The sequence below is a fragment of the Aulonocara sp. 'chitande type north' Nkhata Bay genome, linkage group LG16 (assembly GCF_057382095.1).
Source record: "Aulonocara sp. 'chitande type north' Nkhata Bay isolate Kocher_YH1m ecotype deep benthic linkage group LG16, A_spYH_male_GT1.1, whole genome shotgun sequence".
NCBI classification, from domain to species: Eukaryota; Metazoa; Chordata; class Actinopteri; order Cichliformes; family Cichlidae; genus Aulonocara; species Aulonocara sp. 'chitande type north' Nkhata Bay.
Window position 1 is genome coordinate 859,143 of NC_141359.1, and position 10,887 is coordinate 870,029.

Here is a 10,887-nt window from a genome sequence, read left to right on the forward strand (position 1 = left end):
AAAACAAACAAACAAAAAAAAAAACACCTGGGTCACCTGTATGGAGAAAAAAAAAACAGAAGAGAAAGCAAACAACAAAGAGCAACATAATAAGAAAAAAAAAGCACCATCACAATAAACTAGCTAGCAGTAGATATCAGTAGTTACTAAATAATAAACAATATTGTGCAGCACGCAAGATAGACAGCGCACAATGTGCTTTGAGGCAGCAGCCAAGAAAGCTGTAGTCCGCGTCTGTGAATACCCATGTGTACACCTGTGTGCATACCTGTGTGGATCAGCATGCTTGCATTCCAAAGGTTTCTCCATGTAATGATCTGCTAGGGAGTGTGGGGAGCCACAGCCCTGTCCTCTATGGTATCAAGCAGGTATGGAGGAGATCAAAACTCCAGACATCCAGAGGGCCCCAGAACACAAGAGACCAAGGAAGACCCACAGAGGGGCAGCCGCGCCACTGTCCCAGTAAGAGCTAAGGAGAGTCCCAGATGAGGGCTCATTCAGCAGCCGCGGAGCAGAAGCCAGGGGGAGTTGCAGTGACGCGCCCGTGAGCTCCGCCGACAGCCAGCTGTGCCTGAGTGACCGAGCCCCAGGTCAAGAGGCCGGGGGCACCCCACCTCCAAAGTGGCCCGAGCGAGCCCCAATAAGCGGCCGCCAAGGAGTGAGCCGGTGTGCACCCGGACGCCCACCCCCAGATACAAAGAACCACCAACGCACCGATACCTGAGGGAGTCCGCCACCGGCAGGGGAAGTGGTGGTGGGTGGAGATAGGCCTCCAAACCTTGGAGGGCCTGAGATGTCCCCAGAGAGGTGGCGTCTGATACCCAACCTGACATATAGACACAGACATACAGGCACACACAGACACAAACATCCATTCCCACCCTCATGCTCTCATATGTACTTCACACTCAACCGACGTGGAGACAGACATAAAGGGACGCTGTATACACGATCACAGGGAGGCCCCACACCCCAGACCGCAGTCGGACGGCCAACTCCTCCTAGCCCCCCCGCTCCAGCAGGCCGCAGAGAATGGGGGTGAGAGAAGACTCCAAACCTCCCTCCACCCGCTCATTGTAGTGTTGATGCATGTGTGCTCTAAGGTGCAATTAAAACCCAGGAGGGCATGGAGCTACCTGCCAGAGAGCAGCAGGTAAGCGCATAGTCCCTCCTGCTAGCCCTCAATGTCTACGTGTATTTAAAATTGAGAGGTGGGCAACGATGCCAGGGGTGAGGTGTACACCCTGATGGTAACTTGGACTCCGTGTATCGTGCCCACCCCCAAGATCCTATATGTATGTGTAATGAGGGTGTGAGTAATGTGAATGTCTAAGTTGTGGGATAAAATTGATTCAGAGGCAGCCAGAAGGGGGGGGGGGGGGGGTAGCCTCCTCTGCACCCTGGTGACATACCCCTACTCCAAGGCCCTGCATGTGTGGGTGGTTGTGGTGGAGCAGGAAGAGGGAGGCAGCTGGAGATGGGGAGGGAAGGAAGGGAGGGGCAGTGACCCCTCCCTGGGGCCAGCTCCCCCACTGACCCCAGTAGGCACTCCCATACTCCGCGACCCGCCAGGGAAAGGGGGCCCAGGCCCATCCAGACCGGGGCCCAGCACAGCAGCGCCCCCCGGCCCCACAGAGCCTGGGACAGTCCACCCAACCCCACCACAGAGAAAACTGCACCCACCCCACCATCCACTCATCTTCCAGACTAATGAGACAATAGACACCCAGGCTGAGATCTTCCTCCACCTCTCCTGTATCTCCCCCTCCAGCAGAGAGTTCCTGAGGAGTCCCTTAATCAACTGAGAGAAATGTCTGTAGTCCTCACTTTGGTCATTGCAAATGTTGAAGGAGATTTGTTCCATTGTGGGTGACCGTGGCTCAGGGGGTTGGGAATCGCATCTGTAACTGGAAGGTCGCCGGTTCGATCCCTGTGCTCTCTGTCCTGGTCGTTGTGTCCTTGGGCAAGACACTTTACCCTACTTGCCTACTGGTGTTGGCCAGAGGGGCCGATGGCGCGATATGGCAGCCTTGCTTCTGTCAGTCTGCCCCAGGGCAGCTGTGGCTACAACTGTAGCTACCTCCACCAGTGTGTGAGAGTGAATGAATAGTGGTATTGTAAAGTGCTTTGGGTGCCTAGAAAAGCGTTATATAAATCCAATCCATTATTATAGACACCTTATACTAGTGTTTCCTGCACTTAATCCAACACTACTATGTTCTATTTAACTTAAACTCCCGGAGAGCAGCCATTTGGCTTTTCTACCTTTAAAACCCTCCTACCAGCCAAATGGCTTTTAGCTAAGCTTTAGCTTCAGCCAAGTGGAAGCTAAATTGGCTAGTCATTCATATGTAAATTAGGTTGTTACTTGGGAATTCTGGAGGGAGGGGAGTGGGGGTGTGAATGAGGGGGTGGGGGAGCTGCTAAAAGCTGTGAACCTCCTTTTGTGTTCGTCTTGATGCATTCTCAATCATCCAGGGAAATAAATCTCCAAAAGTCACCAACTTGGAGTGTTTCAGTTTTCCATCTTAGGGAGAAATCAACACACATGGGTGTATTTCCTTTGTTGCTGAGATTTATTGATAAAAACAGTACAAAAATCCAACCATTTGTACACATATTTACAAATAATAATAAAAAGTGAGTGAGTACATTTCAACATTTTCAACATTATACCAGTGGTCTGATTGATGCCACAATGGAGCAAATCGAGCAAAGACTGATAAGTTCGCTGCAATTTCCAGTGTGTGGGGATCATTTGTCACCAACTGCATCACGTGCTACAACCCTGGTCTACATATCACCGTTGATGAACAGCTTTTCCCATCAAAGACTCGGTGCTGTTTCCTGCAGTATATTGCAATTAAACCTGACAAGTTTGGGATCAAATTTTGGGTGGCTTGCGACCTAAAATCCAAGTACATTTGCAATGTCTTCCCATATCTTGGCAAGGACCCCAATCGTCCCAGTGGGGAGAGACTTTCTGAAAATGTAGTAATGAGGCTGATGGAACCATTCCTAGACAAGGGCAGAAATGTTACCACGGACAATTTTTTCACATCGCTTTCACTTGCGCAAAAACTTCTTAGACGGAAAACCACCATCCTCGGCACAGTCAACAGGATTCGCAGGGAAATTCCTCAATCCACTAGACAGACAGATCGCAATGAATTCACCACTCAGGTATGTTGCAGGTCTTTCGTGGTTCTATGTTTATGTGTTTCATTGTGTGTAAAAGGGCTATGGAAATAATAATAATAATAATATTTTAATAATAAATTGTCAACACTGGGTGATTCCCCCATCTCTTCTGAACAAAACGGTGTAAGAATGACCGCTCTAGCCCCTACGGTTAGGAAATTATGGTCATTTGTTTGAGGGGATTCCTCACTATGAGAAATAGACTGCAAAAATCTTTTATAACCACAAAATAACTTTTTCCTTAACAGAGAGAGCCTTTTTATGGGATAATCTCATTGTAAGATTCAAATTCAATATATTTAGACTGGGTGACTGAATTGGATCTTGTGTGTGTGTCTCTCTGTGCATGTGTGTTTCCTTATGTGTACATATTTGTGATTGTGTGGCTGTTATATTTTTTTTTGACGATTTTTTTCATTTAACAAGTATATTTGAGGGACCCTCAGCATGTTCAGCATTTTTTCAGCTGTCCATTTTGCTTTTCCATTTTTTCTGTTTAAGTTATTACTATTGTGCTAAATCATACTATTTCTGCTATTTCATAAGATTTGTGCTAAATATAGTGTTTCTGCTTTTTATAGGATTTGTGCTTAATATAGTATTTCTGCTAAATGTAGTATTTATGCTTAATCATACTATCTCTATATATTTCTGCCAGGCAGCCAATCCTCTGTGAGGACTGAGACATTCAAATATACAGATCAGGGCCTGCACGGCTTCCCAGCCAGCCAATCATATATGTGGGTTTAGGCATTCAAATTTGCATATTGGGGCCTTCGTGGCTTCTAAGCCAACAAGTCATCGATGTCATATATCTCTAAAAATTCATATTTTAATGATCAATTGTCAACACTTTAAGATTCCCCCATCTCTTCTGAACAAAACGGTGTAAGAATGACCGCTCTAGCCCCTACGGTTAGGAACTTATGGTCATTTGTTTGAGGGGAGTCCTCACTATGAGAAATAGACTGTAAAAATCCTGTGTCTCTCTGTGTGCTGCAGGCACCTGCTTTGGCGGGAAAAAGTACACAGCCTCTCTGATTGGTGGATTCAAATTCAGCAGCTCACAGGCTGACCTAGAAACTTACTTCTCTCTCCCTGTGTGTGTGTGTGTGTGTGTGTGTGTGTGTGTGTGTGTGTGACAGAGAGAGAGAGAGAGAGAGAGAAAGCCTTTTTATGGGATGATCTCATTCTAAGATTAAAATTCAATATATTTAGACTGGTTGACTGAATTGGATCTTGTGTGTGTGTCTCTCTGTGCATGTGTGTTTCCTTATGTGTACATATTTGTGATTGTGTGCCTGTTATATATTTTTTTGCCGATTTTTTTCATTTAACAAGTATATTTGAGGGACCCTCAGCATGTTCAGCATTTTTTCAGCTGTCCATTTTGCTTTTCCATTTTTTCTGTTTAACTTATTACTATTGTGCTAAATCATACTATTTCTGCTATTTCATAAGATTTGTGCTTAATATACTATTTCTGCTTTTTATAGGATTTGTGCTTAATATAGTATTTCTGCTAAATGTAGTATTTATGCTTAATCATACTATTTCTATATATTTCTGCCAGGCAGCCAATCCTCTGTGAGGACTGAGACATTGAAATATACAGATCAGGGCCTGCACGGCTTCCCAGCCAGCCAATCATATCTGAGGACTTCCGTTTCCTCTCTCGTCATATCTCAGAGACGGATGTACAAAGAGCAATGAAAATCGCAGTCAAAGTACACCAAAGTCCGCTGATTTAGCCAGTAAAAGAATTATGCTTCTAACTGACCTACATATACCAAGCCCAGACTCTCCACAGCTCCTGTTCCCTTTACTCTCTGTGTATGTGTGTCTGTGTATCAATATTTCTCCTATGTTTAAGTATTACTCCTGTTAGGTTTGTAGCATAAACCTATTCGCTGGAACGTTAAGACAATATAATTACACTGCAAGCAAGACACAAGTAGGCAAACTTCTTCATGGTACTCGTGCACGGGAGAGAACCGGACAGGCACCGTTCCTTCGCTTGACCCCAGTAGCTCTCGTCCGTCCTCCCATACACTATCCTTTTATTGAGGTTACATGAATATGCATAGGTTCATTAACATACGACGTCTACATACAAACAAAGAGTACCTTGCCTGTGTGTGTGTGTGTGTGTGTGTGTGTGTGTGTGTGTGTGTGTGTGTGTGTGTGTGTATGTTGCTGATCAAAGGGTCAAACATCCTTGGTCAGGAAGAGGGTAGACTAGACCCCCCCCGGTGAGGAAGTCCAGCAGTTCATCTAAACAGAAAAGCACTTAGACTAAAACAGACGTAGCTACGTTAATCCTACCATAAAACAATAAGAGAAGGTATGACCTCTCTCATGCTCCCAGGATGTAGGTGTGGAATGCACACCAAGCCTCTGTAGCCTGTTAAAGATCACACAACTTATCACTACACAATTGATTATACACCTCTAAGCATCTATGGTTAAATATTTCTAAGCATAAATAACAATCAACAATACAAACTCTAACATTCCCCCGTTTTTGACCTTTATGCTAGAAAGTTCCCAGTTATGCATACCTCATGTCTGACAGTTTCAATGCAAACATTTTTTTACTCAGCATATGTCAAATCACCCTAAATTACTGTAAAAGTTACAGTTTAATAAATGTATTAGCAGTTACCCCATTCATTGAGCTCATCTCATGGCAAACTGCATCTTACGAGCAACCAAAGAAATTGTTAATTTAATAGTGAAACTAAGAAGATAACATTTTCAAAAACATCTCAGCTTGGTGATGCTTCCTCCGGGTGTGCAAATCACATGTCTCTCTGCAGAGTGGTTTGAGTTCTGCAGGGCGTCATGAATGTCTCTTCCAGTTGTTTCCATCGTTGTCCATAGGACCAGAGTCCAAATGTATGTAGAATAAACATTCAAACATACCAGTTGGTTTTGTTGTTTGTCAACATGGGTCTCAGCTATTTCCAAAGCTGCAGACCTCTCAGCACTCTAGTTTTATGGCCTCCCATCACCTCACTTCAGGCCTTCATCCTGCGAGGGGGATATTTATGACTCCTTCATTGTCCACGCTCTGCAGAGAAACACCTCTGTGGAAAGGGTGCAGGGTTCAGTTGTCTTACTGCTGTTATGATCCCAGCAGCCTTCAGAGTGTCATCGTATGCACAGTATAGTGGCACAGCATTAGGTGATGTTCATAGGAAACTGCTGTCATCACCACCATAGCTTCTGGTTCCTGTGCTTTTCACAGAATCATGATGTCATCCTCGAACTGCTTCTACGCTGTCGATGGAGCTTGGCACGCTCCCCTCATCCCACGAGTTTTCATGTTCCAACGCTGCTGAAGGTTTAAGGCAGAGCACGTCGTACACCTTAGTTGTCTTCCTCAGCGTCAATATTGAATCTTTCATTTTATTTAAAATCTCCTGGAAGCTCAGTAGCACAGCTCTCTGTGTGATGTCTGCTGTGCTGAAGATGATCTCTGATCCTCCTGAAGCCTCTCTCCTGGCCTCAGCTCCCATCTTGTGGACGATCCTCTCCTCTATTTTGCAGGCAGTTTCATGGTCCTTGCTGTGGCTCCAAGGTCTGATCTCATGATGGGCCCCAACCAGCTTGACCTTTGACCTCAACCACTGCCTGGCTGTCAGCTATGCCTGGAATGGTTCACGCTTCTCACTGGGCCTCTGAAGATTTCTCAGGAGATTACTGCTGCACCTGTATTTCCTTGCTAAGAAGAAAAACTTCTATTTGGAGAGCATGTCAACAATCATCAAACCACATTCTTTAGTTCAGTGAACTTCACTTATAGGCCATCAAAGCCTCATCTGAACATGGATGCACCACTTGCATAGGTTTAATACTTGTAAATAAACAGCTAATCACACAAATCACTGCAACAATAATAGTAAACATTGTTTAATGTTAATCCTTGCACTCCACCTCTTGACGCATGGACATTCCCATGCGTCAACTCACCAAACCTGGATCCCTGTCTTAAAGAAAAAGATTAGCTAGATCATGTCCCAGGCAACATCAGGGCACCTCCTCCGGAGTAGCTCCGTAACCCTGCAATAAAAGATGTTAGCGTGTGTTGCATATTAAGTTTGCTTAACACCTGGCTCTCCCAGGAGCCTGCATACACACCATCACGGCCTGGAAAGCAAAATCTGGAAGTGAAATCAAACTTCATACCTGTAAACAATTGTATCATAAGAGTAATAAGCATTCAACATCAGCAAGACAAGTGTCATGTGCAGGTTTTCTCAAATCAGTAACTACAACTATTACCCTAATTCACCTCAGACATGGATTATCCCATGTACTCTGTTAACATTAATGTAATCAGTGACTTCTCTTAAGCAAAGTCACTCCACTCATATATTATTATTATGGGTTCAAAAGTGGCCAGCAAATGAGCCCATAATAAACTATTCCATAATTACCGTAATCTCTTATTTGTTTTACTCATGTCACTTGTCCGCTTCAGCTGAATCTTCTAAATGCAGTCTCAGAAAAACAAACATTAGCAATACACATTGACCATCCTGGTGGGCAGGCGTCGGCCATCCACATTCCAGAGGTGCCATAAAACACCGTAAAGTTAACACTCGCTGTGGAAAAAGTAACACTGGTCTCATCACAGTATGTCTCAAACTATATTAATTTCTCCATCAACATATAGCCTGTAACTACAGTTTTCTTCACACATAAACCCAGAAATCTTGTAGTAGAGAAACATTAGCCAGTATTCCTATAAATCACATGATCAAACACATGAAGAACCGTAATGCTGTAAAAACGAAAATGCAAATGTTAGCGCTTGCGCAGGCGTATGCATACTTTGTCACAGTTATCTCTGTGAGCACACAAGCTAGTGAATGACACACACATAGTAAATTCACAGACACAGAAAATGGCATTTAAAATGTTAAATCATCACGCAACCTCGAGTGTTGCTGTCATCTTTCTGCTTCTGTAAAGGGAAGCACACACAGACTCATCTGCACCCCTGCCAGGCGGGGGTCAACTTCACACAGTCGTGTTACATCAGTAAAGTCTTGTCAGCTTTTGTCAGCTTTTACCAGTCAGTCAGTTTGTTTTCCTTTCACTCACTCATTCATGCATTCATTCTTTCTTCCTTTGCTGATAGTGGAACCTATCGTCGCATTTAGTTTCCACTCTCAGCAAAATGACGTCATTTCAAAAAGAAAAAGAAGAACTTTAGTTTGGATTACATCGCTGAATCCTTTTGGACTGGGACTGTCATTTAATAATTGTCCCAAATAAGTGGCTTTCTCCAGAGTCCATTTAAATGTGGAGAACTCACTTGGCACAATTTTCTCGACGACGTGTAGCGCTTTTAATTCCCGACGTGCAGATCTGCTTAAAGAACAGAGATTATCGAACAAAACTTTCAGTGCACTGTGAAAGTATCAAAATAAAAAGGCCTTGCTAAGTCATGACACAAACTCCTCATCAACTTCACAACAGGAGAAGAATCATCAGCTAGATTCACTCCAAACCAACCATCAGCTGCACCACTCACAACATAAGCCTAATGTCTTCTTTAACTTATGAGTTTAATCACCAGGTCTGTGTTCTTCACTCATTTAGGCCACAGATCTATTTTATTCAATTTTCCTTTTCCATTCATCATAAAACATGTGACATGCTGTCATGCACTTCACAAAACAGTCTGTTCTGACGTATTCAGAGTTGTGTATCTAAATACAGGATTCACTCGCACATCAAAGCAGGAAACTCAGTGTTTTAGAGTCTCCACTCAACACACAACAACTCCAACACATCTCATTCACTCATACTAGAATTCAGTCACCTTTCATTAATCTAAAACCGATCAACTAATTTGCATATCAGCTATTAACCCACTAAGTTGACAGGACGACAGAAAAGCATGTTCAAAATAGTATCACAAAAGAGAATTTCCCTCATACAGTAAATCACTTGTGCTGCATTAATCAAGCAGGAAGCTTCTCCCAATTTACTATATTAACAACTAAATTTATTGTCTGATCACTGGTTGGTCAAACCAGGATCTTTTTTCCCACAAAAGTTAAACTGTTGTCCTGCAACCTGGAGAGTCAAATTTTTTTTTTTTTTATTGGATAAATTCAGTATTTGAGAACAAGTGTCTGCTAAATTGACACTATTTTAACACTGATGAAAGATAACAAGCTAATTTTCATTGCATGGGTGTTTGTGCCTTTCCTACACATTTCTCTGCTATTATTTAATCATTTCTTAACTAATGTGCTATGAGTCTTCATGAGTCATTTTGTGTTTGGAATTGTTAGTAGGGTTAATGCATGTTCTGCTTGTGTGTGTGTGATTCTGTATATGTTTCTATTTTCGCAATGTTTCAGACTCCGTCTCAATTTTCCAACTTAAGCAGTCAGTTTTCTTTTCCCCAGGTTTGCTAACCCAAATTTTGATTTCCCACATTAAATAATTCCTATGTGTTCTCACCTAGTCTTCTCACTCTGTTGTCCTCTCACTCTTTTGTCCTCTCCCACTTCAACAGTCCCGGCAGTTCTCCTTCAGCTTTGTCCTGTCTAGTAGCTGAAGTGCTGCTGCTGCCTTCTTGGGCGACTTCTTAGCAGCTGCTGCCGGTTTCTTGGCTTTGGCCGCGGCGGGCTTCTTGGCTTTGCTCTCAGTAGCCTTGTTCATCTTGAAGGATCCGGAGGTCCTGGTGCCCTTGGTCTGCACCAGAGTGCCCTTCGCCACCAGGCTCTTGATGGCGGTCTTGACACAGGCCTTGTTCTTGTCCACATCGTAGCCTCCGGCAGCCAGAGCCTTCTTGAGAGCGGCCACAGACAGGCCGTTGCGCTCCTTGGAAGCGGCCACGGCTTTCACAATCAGCTCGCCCACGCTGAGGCCGACCTTCTTGGGCTTGGAAGTCATCGTCTTCTTCTTCTTGGCCTGAACCTCGGCGCAGGGCGCAGGGCGTGTTTATGATGGAGCCTTTCCCACCACAGCGCTGGCACGTTGAACGCATCATGAAGGGTCCATTTCTTTCATGTCGCTAGCCGCATGTGGCTTGCCCGAGTCACTCAGTCCTTTTTGAGCATTTCGACATGCTGCCGCCGCAGAACCTGGCCTCAGATCCAGCAAGCTTAGCGCGCTGATCTCCAAAAAAGTCCCGAAAGCCAGAAAGACGTCAAATAAGTGTCTCGTGCTGAGAACTCAAACAAAAACTCCTCTTCACGCTGCCATCTTGCTCGCCCCTCCGTGAAATTCAACCAATCAGACAGGAAGATGGGTTTGCTTTCTTCTTCTGCTGCTGTTTATCCACATTGCTGCTGCTTGTTGGGACTTTTTTGCTCAGGACTTGATGCTGTCTCTTTATCATGTTATTGCTTTGGAGCTGCATTCCTTATCTTCAGGGAGGAGTGAGCTCGCTTGTGAGGTTGAGAAACACATGGCACTTTAAATAAGTCAGCCAGAAACTTGGCCTGCATGTTTCCAATGATGTTAAACTATAACTTTCTTCCGACCGCTGCATGTGGAAAATTGATTCAGGTCTGCTTTTCACCTGAAAGTGACAAACTAAGACATTTCATTATTATCATCACTGCTTAATCAACACACATCTCGCTCTCTCTCTCTCTGTCTGTATTTGTGTGAACAATCCTTTCTTAAAAGCAGAAAATGACATTGTAGTTGTTT

General features: G+C 44.1%; 1 pseudogene; it reads right to left on the reverse strand.

Moving 5' to 3' along the window:
- Positions 1 to 9,434: 9,434 nt before the first annotated feature.
- Positions 9,435 to 10,505, reverse strand: LOC147310735 (histone H1 pseudogene; annotated as a pseudogene).
- Positions 10,506 to 10,887: the final 382 nt, after the last annotated feature.